The sequence below is a fragment of the Euprymna scolopes genome, chromosome 27, assembly GCF_053919585.1.
Source record: "Euprymna scolopes isolate OS-2025 chromosome 27, ASM5391958v1, whole genome shotgun sequence".
Lineage (NCBI taxonomy): Eukaryota > Metazoa > Mollusca > Cephalopoda > Sepiida > Sepiolidae > Euprymna > Euprymna scolopes.
The window spans coordinates 70,990,475-71,012,858 of NC_136508.1; the positions used below are offsets into that span (position 1 = coordinate 70,990,475).

At 33.8% G+C, this 22,384-nt stretch overlaps 1 protein-coding gene across 1 annotated transcript in view; it reads right to left on the reverse strand.

The window, feature by feature from the left end:
- Positions 1 to 22,384, reverse strand: part of LOC145248915 (sex peptide receptor-like) — a 1,158,544-nt gene that overhangs the window by 178,234 nt on the left and 957,926 nt on the right. The window lies entirely within an intron of this gene.

Below are 22,384 nucleotides of genomic sequence, written 5' to 3' on the forward strand. Positions count from 1 at the left end.
AGATCACGAGGAGCTAAGGATCAGCTTATAATCAGTAAAATGATTATAAGAAACTGTAAACGAAGATCTACTAACCTTATCATTGGCTGGGTGATTTACAGGAACGCAGTATACATCGAGTGCCATTCTGTTATTACTCAAGTCTTTTGAAATCGTTGGAATCATCACCAACGCAAACACCTTTATAAAAATAAAATGTGGAATAGGAAAGCCAATTTAACGTCTCGAAATGGGGCACTGGGCAATTAAGAGATGAATCTTCTAGGATGAAACATTTCCCCTTTGTCTTTTCTTGTTAGCGTTATCATGTTGACACGTCTTTTAAAGAATATGGAATCAGAAAAGAACTCCCGTAAGTTTAACATCTATTGTTCGTGAATGATCTTAAGGTTTTTAGAAGGAATGAAAACCAGCTTGATACCTTAAGGAATACGATAACATTGTTTAGTAATTACATTATGGTGAAACTTGGCATCGCTAAATGTGCTTTTCTAGTGATGAAAAGAGGAAAATTCTTCTGCTAGGGCGGCCTTGAACTCCTAGCAACAGATCTGATTAAGAATGTTGATAGCGAGAGATGCTGCACATATTTAGGGGATACTGGAAGCGAATTAGATTAAGAGAACGAAAATGAAAATATGAAAATAAACTAAAAATATAAATCAAAATCGAGTACAACAGAAAACTAAGGGTTATTCTTTAACCGCATCTCCAGTGACGGAATAGAATATGTTCCATACACGCCGGAGTTGTAACTATCATTCAATATACTGCTAGTACAGTTGACCGAAATGTAAATAAATTGCAATGATTGGGCGCAAAAATTCATAAAATGCATACAATTTGGGGGCTTTTGCTAAGAAAGAAGATGTTGATCACTTGTATCTACATAGAAAATAAGTGGTCGAGGCTTATTAGTGTTGAAGATGTGGTAAATGGAGCGGAAAAGAAATCTAACTAAATATATTTCTGAGATTAGTACAGAAAAGCAACAATGCTAAACTTCCTTTAGACATATGCAAATTGATAAGCTTCTTGAACACTCCAAATCGTACGTAATTTTCTTAACAGAAATAAAAGAATTTGCTAATTTTTTTACATTACCTGCGATTTCGATACGATAGAGCTAAGGATCAGCTTATAATCAGTAAAATGATTATAAGAAACTGTAAACGAAGATCTACTAACCTTATCATTGGCTGGGTGATTTACAGGAACGCAGTATACATCGAGTGCCATTCTGTTATTACTCAAGTGTTTTGAAATCTTTGGAATCATCACCAACGCAAACACCTTTATAAAAATAAAATGTGGAATAGGAAAACCAATTTAACGTCTCGAAATGGGGCACTGGGCAATTAAGAGATGAATCTTCTAGGATGAAACATTCCCCCTGTTGTACTGTGCTGTTCTGTTGTACTCGATTTTTTTACATTACCTGCGATTTCGATACGATAGAGTTCAAGAGAAAAGACATGAAAATATAGTAAGACTGTAGAAATGTAAAGAAGTCAATGTGATTCCCATTGTAAGTGCAACGATTGCGATCATAACGAAAAGCCACTACAAATGCCTTAATCAGACGAACGAGAAACTTAGTTTCCAATTTTGCAAAAGCCCTACATGTAAGAAACAGCGATAGTGTTAATGTACAACTTAAATGTGTAAAGTCAAAGACTTGTTGGTTTGAAAAGATGCATTCATGAAGCGCGTGTACCAGAATGGATGACCTAAGGTAGAACCACAGTGGCACAAAAAAAAAAGCACAGAAAAAGGACCATCCCCAGCTTATAGCCTGTTTACTTCCAATATGAAAAATACTGAACAATGGAGAGAAAAAAAATTCAGTCTTTTCATAACCGCGGACTACTACCAGAGGGACAGAAAGTGTGTCTAACAGAAAAAAAGAGGAGCACATTACATATAGATAGACCACAGGATTCTGAAGGAGGTTACAAGTAGAAAAAGAACTTATTCATGGGATGGATAGACTATAAGAAATCATTTGATAGAATTCCGCAAGCGTGAATAATATTATGCCCGATGATGTACAAACTACCAGGTAAGATAAACAATTTTATAGAAAATGCAATGAAAACATGGAGGCGTGAAATGACAGCTGGTGGACAATACATAATTAAAATCAAAATGCAAAGAGATATTTCCAATGTGATTCCCTATCACCATTACTGTTCATTATAGCTATGATGCCCAGGAACAACATACTAAGAAATTCCAAGTCGGATAAAATTTCACTAACAGAGAAGTAAGAATGAACCACCTAATGTGCACGGGTGACCGGAAACTGTTTGCAAAAGCAAAGTCAGAAGTAGAAACGCTAATAAACACGACCATAATCTTTAGCATTGATATATGAATGGAAATCGATATGAATAAGGATATGGAAGAGATTGAAATCAGAGGGATGGCTGTGAAGATACAGCGAATTTTAGTAATAAAAACTGAAGCAATATTAAGAAAAACCCTTTGAATATAGAGACCAACAACACGCACAAATTACACACAGAAACGGCTACAGATGTAAAACACAAAGGAACACCACATGGAATCATGAAAACTGAAACTAATTGTAAAACACCGCCCCTCCCCTTTGTGTGTATGTGTTACAGAATGGATTGAGAGAGAAAGAGAGAGAGAGGTGAGTAAACGTGGAGTGTAGACACGTTTACCAGAACAGAGGGTCAGCTGACCAGATTACGTATGAGTGACGTGGTCATGTTGGCTAGATCTGTGAGACTGGATTTGGGCTTTGAAGAAGACGGACGGCTTAATAGCTGTTCCCTCCCCTTCACTGGGGGTGGGGGACGCTGACGTGTTCAAAGCAAGCAAGATTCACTTCCATATTCTGTGTCGACATCTGGAAGGAAAAAAAAAATCTATAAAACCAATTCATTGTCTTGGAGTGATAAATCTTCGTCTAACAGGTACCAGTCTCCCTTCAAGAGAAGATGTATTCCAGATGAATCAACATCGACGACACATGAAGTAAGGTATGTCGAAGAAAATGCATGTAACACACACACACACACAAAAGCATATGAACAATTAGATATGAACACACACAACCGCATATGAGACTAGACGATCATACGCACACGGAATTCTTTTATGACACGCATAATCTCCTTTCATTCTAATAATACTCATTCCATGACAACAAATACAATTATGGTCCTCCCCTTTTATGTTATACACCAAACGTCAATTTGGTGGCCCTCTATGATAACCCTAGTGATAACTTCAGTGATAACGCTATGTAACAAACGTTCAATTTGGTGCTCGTGGACCAGTTCGCATCAACTATGCGATAATCGAACCTGTGCTTAAGAAAATACAACGTGGAAGCATGGAGATTTAGTGTCAAGAAAAAAAAAGACTAAAAAAAACAAACAATACAACACAAGAAAATGTCTGGAAAAAAAGGAAAAAAAAGAAAGAACAGTAGAATAAAAATACAAATCAACACACACACAACGTAGGGTCCATTAAAACACTAGGCGAATTAGAAAAATAATCAAGAAAAAAAAGAAAAGAAATACACATTTACACATGAAGAACCTCTTATAAAGAAAGAAAGAAATGGTTCTGAATAAAAAAACAGACACATTAAAATTATATATAGATAGATTTATATGATAAATTAATAAGAAGAATTAAGGGTAGAACGATACGTTAAAAAGAAAAGAAAAGAAAAAAGAACGTTTCTGTGTAGAAAAAACCATAGAAGAAATTGAAAAAAAAAAACAGCTATGAGGATAGACATACAGATGATAAATAGTACTTTTTTAATGAACAGCCAGTGAGTAAACCAGAAAGAAAAAAAGAAATAGAACATATGACTTTAGTAACAGTGTGAGTAAGGAATGAGCCTTTCAGCTTACAAAAAGATAAACACGTCAATCACAAATATGTGTTATGAATATTTTTGTTGCATTTTTAAACTGTGAAACTAAGTGTAACTTTTAATGAAAAACAATATGTACTTTTGATGAAAAACAATGGATAGGTTCTGCCAAGGTTATTTTTTTCCTTTTTCACTAATTGTACGATTTTTTTTTCTTAGGAATTTTTTTCTGACGTGGACAATTTTAGTTCCATCGATGTGCTAGGATTGTCTGAGACTGTATGCACTATGCAGCCGACCTCAGGAGTTGATGATGTGGTCAATTTTGGGTTTCCACGAATCTGTGATTTGTTATTTGGAATTTTGTTATTAGTAAGATGGGACTTTGTGATTGCTTATAGGATATTTTTGTATTTTTTTAAATTTATTATTTTTATGTAATTGATGTGTTGTCAACCGGTATTGTGCAGAATTTTCTTGTTCTTTGACATTATTTTTTTTCGCAGAATGGGGAGGTGGAATCTTTGCTTGTGGGGTCTATTGAAAGAATGATTAATAAAAGAAAGAACGTGTTGTTAATTAATTAATAATCATAATAGTAATAATAAAATTGGGAAAAAGAGAAAGACATAAGATTTAAACAGTGTAATAAATAATAATAATAATAAAAAAAACACTACTGGGTTATGTATAAGAGATCAACTAGTTCTTAAGTTTCGGAAGAGTGAAAGGTTCAGTCGGTATTAATTTTAATTTTCGAAATGTAGAATAAATGTTCTATTCGACATGAGTGACGTTTTGACCACATAAGTAAGGTAGAAAAAAAGGATAAATATAGGGTTAAATAAACTATATGAAGAAATGAAAGAAAAAAGTGGGGCGTGAATGGAATTTAATTTCTGTGGCAAGCATGTTAGAAATTTGGAGAGGTGTTGAATTACATGGGTAGTTATTAATTTCATTATTCTCGAGAAGTGATTCGAATTTTATTTTTTTTATCGTGATTTCTATTGATTTCGAGTAGAATCAACATGGAGCAACTTTGAGTACTTCATGTGTGGAAATCCGATGTTTTCCGTGAAGCTATGTGTCTTCAAGGCAGGTTGCGCTTACCGACTTTGGAAAAAAAGTTTTTTCTGACATAGCAGTAAACGGAATGTATTCTGTCCAGCGTGAGCGGATCTAGTTGTAATCAACTTCAGGGAGCAAATGACATGCCCTCTAACATGGCGTAAGGGGCAGAGGGGGTGCAATGGCTGAGGTGGACATTATGTTACGAATCGCTCAAGATAAGATGAATGAAATATGTATGCAAGTACTTAGGAAAATAGAAGGCTACCCACCATAAGGAATGTTAAGAAGTTTTTGTTTCCCACAAAATACTAGTTATAAGAGTAGGATTATGATGAATAGGAGAAGGTTTGGGATGGGAAAAAATTTTTTGTGTGCTACCTATGGGAAGAAAAGCTGATCTGTAAAGCCAAGGACGATGATAGTCCGTTTTGAAGAGGCAGATGGACCTCGATTTTATTATTCGGTTGATTGCCGAGAATTTATCGATCACGCGTAGTGTCGACGAGAGTAAAGGATGCTCCTTAAATTCTGATTTAAATTATGAAGAGACCATGGGGTCACAGGGAGTTGTGGACCTTCGAGGGCGCAAGGATTAGCGCCACATGGTATTATTTGTTGATATTATTTTACTTAGTATATGTTATGTTTACATTCGTTCGAATATTGGCCCGACAAATGGAAACAAAAATGGATCGTAAGAGAAAAAATACAGGAATTACCTCTGCTGGTCAATGGTGCACCCCCCCACACACACACTGAAATAATATATATATGTATATATTTAAATATTAATTATTAATTAATAATTACTACGTGCATAAAGTAAGAAAAGATGATTCCATGTCTGTTTGATGTAAACTGGTTTTCTATTTTTGTTGCAGACTATCTGCTAGTTCGCCAGTTGTGTACAAATCCCAAGAGCAATAGGAGCCTTCTATCATGTCTGAAAGTGACACAATGTTCAATGAGCGAGATCAGAGATGCACTGCTGTACAACTCATGTTCTCTACCAATCCAATTTATGACAGCAGGACCATTGTAAGCACCTCCAAAATGCATCACTGGATTGTCATTAATAACAGATATGCCCAAGGTGATGAAAACAAAGTTTCCGGCTACACACACACACACACACACACACACACACACACACACACACACACACACACACACACTGAAATAATATATATATATATATATATATATATATATATTTAAATATTAATTATTAATTAATAATTACTACGTGCATAAAGTAAGTCTATAAGCCGTTATGGGCTCGATCCTTGTCAATAAAAGTCTAGCTATACTTATGAGCAGTAAACTCCGAAACATGCATGTATATAGATGACTGACTTTTATGTACGTACTAATTATTAATCAATAATTAATATTTAAATGAAAATTAAATAAGTAAAAACGTCCTAAAATTTGGGCGAAGAAAAATGTAAACAAAAGGGCAAAGAACCCCTTTCTTACAATATAGAAAACGCTCAGGGGGCGAAATAAAGAAATTAATCGCTTATAAAAAAATAAATAAAAATTCAAAAAATATTATTTATATATATATATATATATATATATATATACATATATATATATATATATATGAAGAAATGATTAATAAAACATGTTAAAAGACATCTTGAAGAGTTAAAAACATATTTTATTTTAAAAAGGAAGCACAGTATAAGTGGATAGTCCTTAATACACGGAGTTTCGAAGAAATACACTCCTTCTCATCAGAGGGTAGGAATTAGCAAAATGAGGGATCGGATTTTGCATGTAAAAGTATTTAGTGAAACTACAAGTAAGTCACAGATCTTACTTGGTTAAAAAAAGAGTGAGGTAAGGGGAGTAGGAGGTAAAAGAAAAATGATAAAAAGATTTCACATGAATGGATAGTCCGGTGAAGTGTAGAAACTCCAAGAATGGTAAAATCCAATATCATTTATTTATATCCAATATATATATATATATATATATATATATATATATATATATATATATATATATATATATATAAAGGGCAGGTAACTCCCTCCAAAAGTTCAGATGGGTATAACAATTTAATACTACAGAATCGCTTATGTAAAAATTAATAAATCATGAATAAATTATACATATAAAAGCGATAAGAATTAACGACATTCTGTGGTCAGGTGATAATCAATCAGGTTACTTATCAACCTGTTATGAGTTAGATCTATGTAAAGTTTAGCCATGCTGAGGACGGGTAATACCGAGAAACACCTGTCAGTGGATAACTTTTCTGCACGTAAAAAAACATTTAATATATATAAGAATAAAATATTCAAATGTTTAATAAATAAAATTTATAATATATGCATATATATATGTATATATTGTGTTTTTATATACTATACTTGTATACTATAATATACTTAAAAACGATATTAATAATTTTTTTTTGTAAACAATAAACTCTAATAACGCATTTGCAAAATAGAATATCCGCCAGAATCAAATACAAGCGAATTTTAAGCTGGATCACTAGATATAATACAAAAGAAATACCAAATACTAGCATGAGCGGGACTTGAATGTACTGAGCTTAAATTGAGAGCAATTAGACAAGGAAATGGTTTAATAATTATTTACTAGAATATAAATTTACTGTAAGTGCTTTATATATTGCTTATTGTCTCGTTTAAATGTGTATGTAAACATTTTCACTGTTAATGAATGTATCCATTCAATTTGCGTCGTTAATGATGAAAATAATATTTTCCATTGACGCGCAGCATACCGAGTTAGCATCTAATTGTGATACATGGACGCATTTCTCCCCGTCGTCCCAAAATACTTATACTTTATCTCTTACCTTATGGCTGCTGTGAGATATCCGGTTGAAAAAGGAAGATCAGGTATCCTCTTCTTCAGACCTACGGCTTTCACTCTGATATTGGCAGCTGTATCTGAAGCCGGGGTTTATGTTGCCACAAGAAGATAGAATCATCTACTTTTAATATCAAGTATAGCTCTGAAGTTTGATGCAAATCCGCATCTCCTTAGAAAAAACAAGTTTTTCAAACTGTCGAGTAATCGTGAAATAACGCCGGTATATTTAGTACCTCTCCTACGTGTAAAGATATCAAATCTTTCTCGTCGTGATGTCGGCAATCATAAATAAATATTTTTTGTCAGCTCCGATACAGGCTTATATTTATATTCCTTAGAATATTGATTTTTTTTTCTTATTTTATAGATCTTTGCACGCCTCATATCCATTTCCCATCGCTGTCCGTCCAAAGGCGTCGCTTTTCGGCCTTGTCAGCACAATTTGATCGCCCAACGAAGAACGCACACCTTTTAATCCAGATCCAAGAATCGGTTTACAGTTCGTAAAAATACCTGAATTATTATTATACACTTCAACATCTATATATCTATATGTCACTATATTGAGAATATCATATATTTTCTCCTTTTTGCTTACGTAATTCGGAAAGTTTACGTGATGAGCCAAGCGCGCTACGATAAGACCATAATGACAGACACTCGGAAGAATTTATCCATAATAGGTGGCAGATTACAGCTATCTTTATATTATGTAAATATATTTCTATATATACACAGACTTGCGCGGATTACTGTAGAGATATATTTTTTTTGCGAATCTGGAAAGCGGTGATCCAATCCAGCTTCAGAATAAAGTTATAAATCAAGTATTATCTAGAAAAAGGTAGTTTAAATAACAATAATTATGTTTTATAGCTCAAATTTATTAAATAACAAGTGTGATTCTGTGTTTTTATTTTAGTGGTTCATATGAAAGATTGATTTTCGTGGAATCAGTATTGTTAAGATCAATTGAGTCTAGCGAGTCTTGTTAAGTATTAAAAAAGTAAACTCACTAGTATATAAAATTAAAAAAAAAAAACATTACTTACGGTGAACTTATTGAGAGTAGGTTAAGATTACTAGACACTGGCAGTTTTTAATACGGATACGACATAACATAACCCATAGATATAAATACAGAGAGAGAGAGCGAGAGAGAGAGAGTGTATGTGTGTGTTTGTGTGTGCGCTTGTGTGTGAGAGAAAGAAAGAGAGAGAGAGAGTGAGAGAGAGAAGAAAACAGTCAGTTCATGGAAGCACGAAACGTGTAAAATACAAAATGCATTTAAACCTGAGAGAACGATGTCCCCATCTTCTATGGACCAACGTTGGGTAATTTTAAACCAATATTAATTCGAATAAATCTCATTTTTCTTATACAAGTTGTTTTGATTTAGTATACAGTCGAAACCAGGGATACGGTGGCCTTAGTATACCGTTTTTTTCCAGCTTACATTGTGGAATTATATGTTTTTCCGCCCTCTGCTAACAGTATTTGTCCCGTCTTACAGTGTTCTGTATAATGATATTTGATTATATACACGTGTATTAATTACTGTACTTTATTTTGTTACTCATTTTTAATGTCCTATCCAGGGGTTCTACTGTATTTGAAAGTTTTATTGAGAAGACTTCGGGATATATACGAGGGGCGTACAATAACTAATGCCCCTGCCCCACTTTCAGTTGTCTGCTCTAGCTGAAATATTGCATGTGAATGATTTATATCTCTACGGGTTATGTGGCAAATTACAGCTCTGAACTAATTGTGGTTTCTGTTTTACAAGTGTTTTAACTGAGTCAGGTGTGAAATGAAGCCTGTTGAATATCGAACAGTGATTCCGTTTTTGTATTTGAAAGGACGCACACCAGAGGAGACTTTTAATGAAACTTATGGTGATAATGCCCCATCATCTGACCTTGTAAAACGCTGGCATCGTGAATTCAAACATGGGCGGAAGTCTGGTAAAACAGCTCCCAGACCTGGTCCCCCCTTCTGCCATTGATGAGGCATCTGTCCGTCAATTTGAAGCTGCCATTTTGGAAGAGCGGCGCATTACTATTTGCCAAATAGCCCAAGATGTCAAGATTAGTAGAGGGTCTGTGGAAATTTTCATTCATGACCACTTGCATATGCATAAAGTATCTTCCAGATGGATTCCTAGGTTGCTAACACCATTCCAGAAGCAAGAACGCGTCAAGTGCTCAAGGAGGAATTTGGAGATGTGCCAAGATGATGAGTTGAAGTTTTTCAAAACACTGATTACATACAAAGCCAAGTCAATGCAGTGCAAGCACTTGGACTCACCACCTCCAAAGAAGGCAAGGGTGCAGCACTCCGCTGGCAAGGTCATGTTCACAGTCTTCTGGGACCAGGACGGAGTAGTGGTGACATATTTCCTGGCAAAGGGTACCACGATTACAGGAGCCTATTATGCTTCACTTTTGAGAAAATTAAAGGAATCTATCAAAATCAAGAGGCGGGGCAAGTTCAGCAAATATACCCTCCTCCGATCCACAACACACATGCCACCAGATCAGAAGCACGGGCATGTGGTTATGAAATCCACCCCATCCTCCATACTCTAATGACCTTGCACTCTCTGACTTTCACCTCTTCTCCAGCCATGAAGTTGTTTTTGAAAGGAAAGCGTTTCCCAGATGATGCAGCCTTGATTTCTGAAGTAACATATCGTGGTTGGAGGACCGACTTGGGGTGTTCTACAAAAACGGTCTCCAGAGCTGCATCAACTGATGGGAAAAATGCATAACTCTGTTGTTCCTATGTAGAGAAAGACTAATAACTTTGCCAAGTTTCGTTGCTCTACTTCTATGGTAAGTGGGACAGGGGCATTACTTATTGCACGCCCCTCATATATATATATATATATATATATATATATTAGGAACTGGAAAATCCGGGTTCCAATAAATATCGGTGGTAAAGTTACAAAGCTACCATTATTTCCCAACGTTACTTTAAATAATTAATTCTGCTTGGCGAATTCTTGATATGAAATAGCCACTGTTCTTATGTATTACTATTTGAGTAAATTTCATTGAAAGTTCGAATTTTGTCGAATCAGTGTTGCCAAACAAAACCGGACCTAGCCAGTTTTGTTAACTATGGAACGAGTAAACTCACTAGAACATAAAAGAAATACATGAAAGAATTCTTCATTCGAAATTAATCAGCTCTTCACCTTCCATAGACCATTTCTGAGTAACTCCGAGCAGAATTTAAGTCGGACAAAAAAAACAACCCTTTTTTGTACAAATTTTTGACTTGATCCTTTCGTATATTTTAATAATAACTTAAGATTTTAGAAAGAAAGGACCATTAATCCAGGAAAAGTATCCACTCTTGCATGATGGTCAAATTTTTAAGCGACTATTATAATCAAATGCATGTTTATATAACAGTTTTATTTTATGAATCCTTAATATAAAATAGGCATTGCATTTCTATAGTGTTATTCTAGTAAATCGAGTTAAAAGATCAGTTTTCTTCAAATCAGTGTTAGTTAATGCTACTGACTCTAACAAGTTTTGTTTAGCATGGAGCGAGTAATCTAATTTGTATAAAAAACACAGGAAACGAGACTTTACTTCTAGTCAAATTGCTGACTAAAAGTGAGAATAGAAAGAGATTAGTCGTAACATAGCCCAGAGAAGTAGAAGGCGAGGAAAAGGCCGTGAGATGAGAGAAAAGGAGAAATAAAGAGTTTTTGGAAGCAAGAAGCGTGAGAAAGTGAAGTATATACTTGCTACTCTATTCCCATGTTGTTTTCCATGTAACTTTCTAAACAAGGTTGCAACATTTGCGACATAGAATTCAGAAGGAAACACAAGACACCTCAGTGTTTATATAGCATTTACACGAAGAGATTTAAAAAACACGAAGGAAATTAGAGTTGTAATACCCTAGGGTTCGTAAAACACTGAGAAAAACCCCCAACTAAACGTTTCGCATGGGATATATAAATCTAAAAACAAAAGTGTCGTTTCCAATTATACACGGACGAAAACTTACTTTGAGTGAATCCTCACGTAATAACGTAGTTATTGGCTGCAAAACGGACAAAACAAAGGCTTAAGAAAACATCGTAAAATAGGTGAGAAAGAATATTTTTGTGTTTCCTTTTGTTCGTTCAGGACAGTTAAAGCAACACTTAGGAAAAATAATGGACACTGATTTTCGTTTTTTTTTTTTTCGCTGATAAATATTTCAAGAAAAATTCTATGCCGTATACGTTTTTTTCTTCTAAGAACAAAGAAAACTATTGCTTTGGAGGAAATAGTATCATTTGAACAGATTTCTAAACGGTACAGGAAAACTGTACAGCTATGTCCAACGTTTTCTGGAGTACAAACCTGGTGGAAAATTAATTGTTTCCACCCATCGTGGTTGCCTAAAATGAATAAAACTTTGATAAATTGAAAACGCTTGTAATAAATAAAAGAAAAACGTTTATATTATTTATTGTTACTAACGAGTCATGAGCACTCTCCAAACAGCTGTAGGACAATAAATGAAATTGTAAATACAACAATTATCGGAACACCAGAAGAGCTCAAATGAAAAACTCGACCAACTACAACTTCACGAACAGCAGGATGCACTACAAAAACAGTTATTTTACCGACAATAGCACATGAAAGAATTATGTTCTCAAGCCGTAAAAATAATGCGCTCACAGAGGAAATACTGCATTCTCACAAGACTCATTATGGAATGAGCATGACAAATTCTACTACGCATCAGAAAAGAATAAGACCTTTTAAGGTTATATGCAATAAGAGGACTTTTTTTTAGCATAGACCGCCAGTCTTTGTCCGAACACAATAAAGTCTGTATTTAGCTAGTTGAAACATAATACATTTGATTTTGTGTTGCCAATAAAACTTCAGAACGTTCTTTCGCTGATACGGTGGAGCATCTTGCAGAACTGTTTAGCCCCTTTATTTCTTAATCAGGCATTAGTGCGAACAAATTTGAATATCTTGTATTTGCGCATCAAATCAAGATGCGGAAATTAGAGGCTGTGTTCTAACAAACTTAGGAAACGAACTGAGTTTAACTTTGCAAAAAAGTTTACAGAAAGTCGTCTGAAAATTGAAATTATTAAAGAGCCGAGAGATATAGAGTCTGTAATTGCACATAAAAAGATAGCAGCCACACTTAAAACGCATTTAACAAACAGACACGGGATAGAAAAAAAAATGGTCACATATGTTTGCATTTTTAAAGACAGATTTCCAGAAAGAAATCTTGAGTCTCCTTGAAACCGATATGAAAATTAGAAACCGCCCATATCTGTCACGGAATGTTTAGCATGTAAACGTATCGGAAACAAAAGTTCTTATTGTAGAAATAAAATTGAAAATAGAAACTGACAATAACGAAGGTTTACGCGAATATGACACAGTATTTTGGATAAAGAAATTAAAATGCAATTGGAATCCGGATCAGACATTGCGAGATTTGATTTGAAGACATGGAAAATATTAAATAGACCTACAATGTTGAGATCACACAAAACAGCAAAGGCCGTTAATGATGCACAAGTTTTAACTAACCTACCATCGTTAGGACGAACTCAAAAGTAAGAAATCTATGTATTAAGAAATGTCACAAACCTACTGTGTTTGGACTGGATGTGTGAATTTGATTTATGGAACCATGAAATTATTTTTGAAAAAAAAAAGGAAAATAAAAAATACAACAATGAACGCTCAAGACTGAAAAGACACAGGACACTTTCTATATTCTACCTCGCGAAAAGTATCAGAGAAGGTGATACTTAACCGATCCTGTTGAACACCGAGCAAAACCAGATATTACCTACCGAGAGCAGCGCTCGACCACGCATCGAGATACTAAACACAGGCAAGGTACTTTATCGCTTATCATACATTTCCGACACCTTCGGCAACTGATCTAATCGTAAGTTACCACGAGGCTACGGTCGATTTTTGGCCGGATACAAAATCGTCAGTGAAAGGTTGTTTAGAATGTTTTCTTTTCCTTACCGTGCGATCTGTTTTTCCCGCAATGAAGCCCTTGTTAAGTCGTGTAAATTCTTGCAGGTTGAAATCAAACGACGTAATGTTGGCACCAATCGATCACTTCTTCGCCAATCAGCCGCCGTACTTTTTGGTTTTCTTCACAACTGATAACGACCTCACGTGCACAAGGTAATGTCCCGGCCACGAAATAAAAACAAAACGTATTTTTATCCTGCCACCTCGAAAATCAACAGCGCCTAAATTTACATAATCTTCCTATTATTCTTAGTATTATGTTTTTTATCTGACGGGTTCCAGGTTCGAGTACTCGTGCTTTCCCAAAGAGGGCACTCGCTACCGTGGGAGCTTATATCTCTACTCTCCCAACGTTATTAAATTCACTTGTACGGCAATAGATATTGGTTGCAACTCTCCCACAGCAATGGAATATTGTTTATCGACAATCAACGGCCAGTTTTACCTGACACCTCCGCTAAATAGACAGTTATTCGGGTTAACATCACTGCTGGAAACAGCTTGGCAGAGTATCATCCCTTGTCTAATGGATTATTACAAGCGGGGTTCTAGGTGGGCTTATTGACCCTTAATTATCTGTGGTTGAGTATACCCACGCAAGTAACCAATTGTTTTATGAAATTATCACTAGCAATACACAAAACATTTGAATAAAATGTTTTTTCTACCAAGACAAAAAACAAAAACGTGTTTGCATTTAACATTTAATCCACCATTTGTTATGAAAAGAAATACTGATTTACCTTTTGGAATAATCAGCTAAGGAATTGAGTGGTGTTGCGAAGTACATGCGTTCTATCTAAACAAACTGACCATACAAAATAAATACCGGAAGACAAAACCGTAAGGCAATAGTGGATATCCGATAGACCACACAAGTTTGCTCGTCGGTTAGACGTTCAGCGCTTACGTTTCTGTTAATACATTTGCTACTCTATTCCCATGATCCGTTTACCTTGTAATCTTTCAAACAGGGCCATCACATTACATTTCTCTTCCGTATGTCTGTTTTACTTTATTTTAATCTAAACTTGAATATGACGACACATTTTTTTTAACTCCAAGGTGCGTACACTAGCATTTTATCTTTCATCTGCTCGACATATATCATAAAAAGATCGTATTTCTGCCTACTTGTTCACAATTTAACTCGAAGACCCCGTTCAGTCTCGAAAGAAAGCGGACACCCCTGTAAGGGCAGCTGCAAATTTAATTGTGTGTCAAGGGTTGCGTAATTCTCAACCGCACCTCTCCAAAATCGACGCAGCTTGTGTCCTAGTGGCAAGGAGAAGTCAAGGACGACTGGAAACAATTTCGAGATAAGCGGAGAGCACATAGAGCATCTGCAAGTCCAAAATGGTAACCCATTTAGTACTGATAGGTAAAGCGTTGCTCAACTTCGGGGTTCCAGTGGGAATACGTGTGTCAACGTGATTATGCCGTACACAATTTATTTGCTATGTTTAAAGTACAGTTTCACAAATTAATTTTCATGTTAAAAATGGACTTATATACACTTTCAATCCAGCATTATTTATATATATACAATTTATTCAAAAGAGATTTACAATACAAGAGTAACCCCATTTGCCTAGTACATTTAATAAATTCTATTTTAATAATTAGCTCGATGTTATTACCTACTTGTAATAGAATTATTGCAATTGTTCTATTTCAAAATGTTATTCCAAATTGATTTATTTAATTGATTTTTAATTTAATTTATATTTAATTTTATTTATTTTTAATTATTAATAGCTCACAGCAGTTGTGTTTAACACCGAAAGTAAACTTATTTATTAAGCTATGAAAGTTATTTTCTCCTTAAGCTATAACAGTTAATACGCGATAGATTTTCATAGACCCAGATGAATATTTTATACCCTCCTAAGTCTAACATGTGTTCAAATTTCTTGGGCATAGTCGGTGTACCTTAAATAGTGTGTGACTACTTCCACTGCCTAGTAATATGTTTCGAGCAGGCCACGTCAGTAACGTACAGCAGGTATAACGTTATTCCGAGAACGAATGCTGGTTTCTATAAGAATAAAGGCATAGATATGTTTTTTCACTTTCGCCCATTGTCTGTAGAATAAAGGTAAAACTTTTATCTACATTTTCACAAACGTGTTACTGTCTGCATACATGTAAAGACGGTAATGAAAATCCCGGGAGATAAGCTAGTAGTCAGCTTTTCAGTGAAGGCAGACGCATTGATAAGTAGTACCAACCTATTAAGAAATAAACTGAAAAATTAGGAGACTTGTTATCATTTGGACTCCATGGAACTATAGTATTTTTTGTAGTGAACACTTACTGATGATGATTGAGTGAATAATAATAATAATAATAATAATAATAATAATAATAATAATAATAATAATAATAATAATAATAATAATAATATTCTGCACTAGAGTTTGTGTCAAAAGTTTTGAATTCAAGTGTAGGACAAGTGGTTCTAACATCACCTAAAGGCGGCAGTGGTATATGAGGAAGTTAAGATCCTCTGGGATTACATGGTTTAGTATGCCTAAGAGATAACTGACAGGAAACCGGATATTATATTTGTGAATAAACAGACCAATGACTGCCCAATTATAGGCGTGGTTATTCTAAGCGAAATCAACTTAGGAGGCAAGAAGAATGAGAAAGTACAAAAGTATCCGAAACTGAGGGTAGACGTTGCTCGATCATGGGGCAAGACATTTTCAGCTCTGCAAGATGCACTTGACTCAATTCTAAATAGTCTTAAGGAATACGTGAACTCATTGGGAATAAAGTACAGCATCAGTGTACTCTAGATGCCGGTGCTGCTTGGCACAAATAATATCCTATGCCAAGTGCTTTCCATCTAATTAGCCCTTTGAATATGATATTTAGCTTTCGTGTAAAAACTAGATCTTTAGTGAAATTTAACCGGTGTAAAGCATCGTGACACTGCGAAGTCATTAAACACAACAACAACCATAACAAATACCAATAATAATAATAATAACAATAATAATAATAATAATAAATAAAAATAATAATAAACAATAATAATAAAAAAAAAATAATAATGAGAATGATAATAATATTAATATGCATAATAATAACAATAATGATAATAATAATGATAATAATAATAATGATGATGATAATGCTAATGATAATACTACTAATAGAGATAATAATGTAATAATGATAATGATAATAATACTAATGATAATAATAAATAATAATGATAATAATAATAATGATTATATGATAATGCTAATAATAATAATGATAATAATAATAAGAATAGTAATGATAATAATAACATTAATTATAATGATAATAATACATAATAAATAATAATAATAATTATGATAATAATAACAATATTAATAATAACAATAATAATAATAACAATAAAATGATAATAAAAATGTTAATAACTATAATAATAACAATAATAACAATAATAATGATAATAATAATGATAATAACAACAACAATAATAATAACAATACTATTACTACTATTACTACTACTACTACTACTACTACTACTACTACTACTAATAATAATAATAATAATATCAACTTTTAAGGTAATCTATATGGAAAGTAATTAGTCAACCATAATTGAATTAGAGAAAAAATACAAACAACATCATGGAGTTTCCGAGGATACAGAATTCTAACAATGAGAGATGCTCAATACAACCCTTAGAAAAACTCACCAGGTCGTGCTAGAATATATGAATACTGATTGAAAAAACCTACACCTCACATGAAAACCTGGCGCAAAACCTGATAACATATATGTATAAAGTGGTCACACTAGAAAGGATGAGTACAGATAGAACTACATTAATACAAACGGATACCAAAAATTGAGACCAAGCAACTACGAAAAGAAACCATGTACAAATCCTAAAAACACAACTAAAAGGACAGCTCTATTTCGCACTTAATAATCGTAGACTATTCGAAATGTCAAGTTAGCCAATCGAAAGTATATAATAGAATGTATCTCTGGAAAGATATAGTAGTATATATAATTAAATTACTATATCTGTTTAACCTCCTCTGTCAAAATTTCGCGCAATAATTGCATTCAAATTAAAACAACTATAAAATCAACCCAGTGTTACATTTATTAGACTAAAAATATCATATCAATATACCATTTTAAATTTACTTTATTTGATCTGCCATTAAATAAAGAATGTCGGTTATTTGAGGTCATATCTTTTCTAAAAGCTATAGTTAAGACCAGAGCTATGTGTTCAAGGTGTTTCTTGTGCGTATTTGCAGACCTGGCTTTATGTGCAATCTGAACAACTTCACTGAATACAGTCAACGCGTAATAAATCTCAATATAATAATTAATTATGGGTTTTAAAAGTATCTCCGACATTTGTAAACTTAAATTTATTTTCGAAAAATTGGACTCAGTCCCCAACTGTAATTTAACTGGTGCAATAAATATCTTAACTATTACGTACTTGCGTAACTTTTTGTCTAACTTTGCTTTATTTTTTATGACTCATACACTTTTGAGCTTTTGGTTTTCCTTTTAAAATGTGAAGCTTTATGACCAAGCTGGCCGCGATTTTGACAAGTTTTATTTGGAAAATACCATTTTCAAATATGATTCTCTACCTCAGTCCATAGTTTCGTAAGTATTTTATTTTTCTGTTTGTGTGTGGTTCGATTCTTTTTTTTTTTTTTTTTTTTGGAAAATGAGCATAACATTATAAACTTCTCTTTTTCAGGGATAGTAATTGTTTTATTTATAACTGAATAAATACTTGAACATATTTCTCTATTTTTTATAAAAAAAGAATTTTTGGATTTATACTTTAATTTTTTCGCATATGCTACGTTCAATTCATATATGTTTTTTAGAATAGCTTTTCTTATTTACAGACTTTGCCAATCTCCTAACAGATGAGAATACATTCGCTTGCGAGTTTCATTAGTATTGGCTTAGTCTGTCTTTATTACATGTTATGGCTAGCACCAATCTAAATAATTTATTGGAAGCGTCTTTGAAAATAGATTCATCTGTGTCGAGAACCAGTATGGTCTACTAATCCGAAAACATCGTCATCTACTGTAAATGTGATTAACATTTTATGATGTTTTTCAACTTGAAACACTTCAGTTATTTGTTCAATACGATTTGTGTGGAATGAGAAGACTTCAGCTATTTCGTTGATCAATCCTATTATTATATAATCTTGATCTATACTTTAATAATATATGATATGAAACTCTCTTTATTTTTTATATTTTTCTTTTATTCTTTTTCAGATCATCTAGAATAACCCTTCTAAGATCATCATGGGTCGTTAGACTATCGAGGAGCGGATATTTATCGTAGATTCGTATTCTCGGTTGAATGAGTCAATATCAGAAACTTAAAGAGAATTTCGACGAAATTTCAACACAATAAATTCCCCTACTCCCAATGCAATCAAAACTATGGTGACTCAATTTCATGAGCAAGGGTCTGTATGTGAACTCCATAAATCTTGTAGACCCTGTACGGCAAGAAGAGATTAGCAGAGAGAGTGGCCGAGGATTCATCCACGTCAGTAAAAAGGAGATCAAGTCCAATTGGGGTTTCTCGATCAATGTGGTTCCAGCAGGACAGTACAATGGCGTATACGGCACAAGAAACATTAAACCAATTATACAATGGCGTATACGGCACAAGAAACATTAAATTCGGCAACAGAATAATTTCTCGGGGCTGAGATAAATTGGCCACCCCGCTCGCCAAATCTCACATGTGCAGATTTCCTCCTTTGGGGTTACCTCAAAGAGCGGGTATACGCAAACAAACCAGCCAGAATAAATGCCCTTAAAAACAATATAAAGGAGAGAAATTAGGGCTATATGTCCTGAAACATTAAATGATGTGCTGGACAATGCTCTGCAGAGAGCACGAGAGTGTGAGAATGAAAATGATGGACACATCATTTTTCATAACAAAATTTAGACCTTGTGAAAAAATACCCCAGATTAAGTTGTGTAAATAAAATCAGAATAAGTAAACTATGATGTCTTACTATATTGTAAACAATCAGGGAGGGGATGATCTACGTATTAGAAATTGATAAGCGTAACTTAAGTATTGAGGAAATAAATCAAGATTTAAATACGTCAGCTTCTTTTGGGACACCTTGTATATAGTTTATATTACTTTAATCCTAAGCAGCAAAAACAGTTGAAACCCCTTCGTGAAAATTCTGTTAATTGGGATATATGTGAAATTTTAACAGTACATACATTTATTAAACATCTCTCAAACGTCTATTAATTTTTAATCATACTAGGATATGTTTGAGACTTGAATTAAGCAAAATACCCCATATGAAAATTAAAATATTTAAGATTTATAATAAGTTTTATACATGGTAATAAAGTACCAATTATTTAGATTTTATGAATCTAAATTTTCGCTCTAACTCCTTACTATTTAGCATTGCATTTTAGATATTTTCTTGAATTAAAGTCCTTGAATGGATTTTTTCCACAACAAATGTAAATTGCAGAAACTTGTAGCTTTAGTAGCAAATATATAAATTTACGTAACATGACAGAAAATTGGTTGGAAATTGATTTTGACCATACCTAGACTGATATACTTCTAGTGTGTATATATATATATATATATATATATATATATATACACAATATATATATATGTATATATATATATATATATATATATATATATATATATACACACACAACCACGCATTTTTGTTATACGGGATTACTGCCTTCTCCCCTGGACTAATATTCTGCCTACCTGTAAATAAAGACACTATACTCCTTCCGATAATGGACTACCGGGGTTGTATGAAACTCCCTCTTCCAATAATTATTTTCATATAACTATCATTCACCACCTAAAAACTATTTTCAATATTTGTGCTGAAAAGCAAAATACGTGCCTTTTCACAGCTGAACATTTTGCTAACCGCATTTCATTTCCTCCGATGATGTAAGCCATTATTGAAAATCCATGGATAAAGTAAATTAATATAAGCCCTTCAATATATTCCTTTTCTCAAACAATAAATTCTTAACTCGAATAAATGTGTCCATATTTTGATTTTCAGAATTTGAATTTAACGACTAAACTTTAATATATATATATGCTCATTGCAACGTTTTATCAGACGAGTGCCACTCCCTCAGACACTTAAAGTTCATGAGCCCCAAAATGACTTCCATCGCCACAAAAGATTTTAATATACAACTGCCTGGTTGAGTATCTATACACAGATGGTGTTACAGAGTCTTAGCTTTGTACGACAGCTAAGTCTTTCTCTCTCGGTTCAAAATGTTGAAATCCAGCAACAAGCAAGAGTAAGATAGCCAGCAACAAGTTAAACTGCAGCCCAGCTTAATACGGGTATTGGTCTCCCGATTTATGGTCGTTTACATCAGAGCTTTGCTTTTCCTAGAAAGATTTCCCTCACCACGACTTACGGGAGCCCTCTTCACTCCAACACACACATACATACACACATACACACAGGTTGCTAGTTGGCCGTTGACCCCGAAAAAGAGTTCATTCGCCGAGTGGAAAGTCTTGTTTTTACTCCTTCAGGGAGACTAGCCACGCTCCTCACCAAACAAGTCTGGTGGGGGAACCAGTTTAGTCGCCGGTGACTCGACCATGAGGCAGGTAGTACTGGGTTACAAGGTACCAGTAGCATATGACATGACCTGGCATATATATATATATATATATATATATATATATATATATATATATATATATATATAATAAGGTCTACAACATCATTTTTATGGTTTAATCGTCTGACAATTTTCAAATATCTTTAACAACATACGTACTAAATCAGATGGTATAGATATCAGTGTAGTGAATAGGGGAAAATGTTAAATCCTATTTGTTGTTTATTCTGACTTTGAATATAACCGGTGTCATTTACACTATAATCCACTTAGGCAATTTCATGTTCGTACATAAATTAGCAAATTACACTCCTATTTTGAAATATGGAATCGCCTGGTAGCGGAACATTCAATGCAAAATATTCTTGATGTCGCTCTTTTATTGAAAGTGAACCCAGAATAAATACAGGTTCTTACTATTCCGGCTACGTCGATGCGTTTTATCCGTCAAAATCGCCGGGTTCGCGTTCGCGCAAAAACGTGTACAGAATGAGGGTATATCACCAATAGTTTTGGACATAAACCTCAACAATCGGATATTTTCTGAAACTATCAACATAAAGATAAATAAATAAATAAATAATACCAATAATAATAATAATAATAATTATTATTATTATTATTATTATCATTGTTATTATTATTATTATTATTAGTAGTAGTAGTAGTAGTAGTAGGAGGAGGAGGAGGAGGAGGAGGAATCCAGCTTCATATATTGTGTATTTATTCTTTTGCGGACTGTTAGTCGCATTTTCCTAGTTGTTGTTGTTTCATTATATTTCGGCTAACTCATAGCCTGTCTGAAGATAGTGGTTTTTATCCTACTACTGCCTGGTGACACA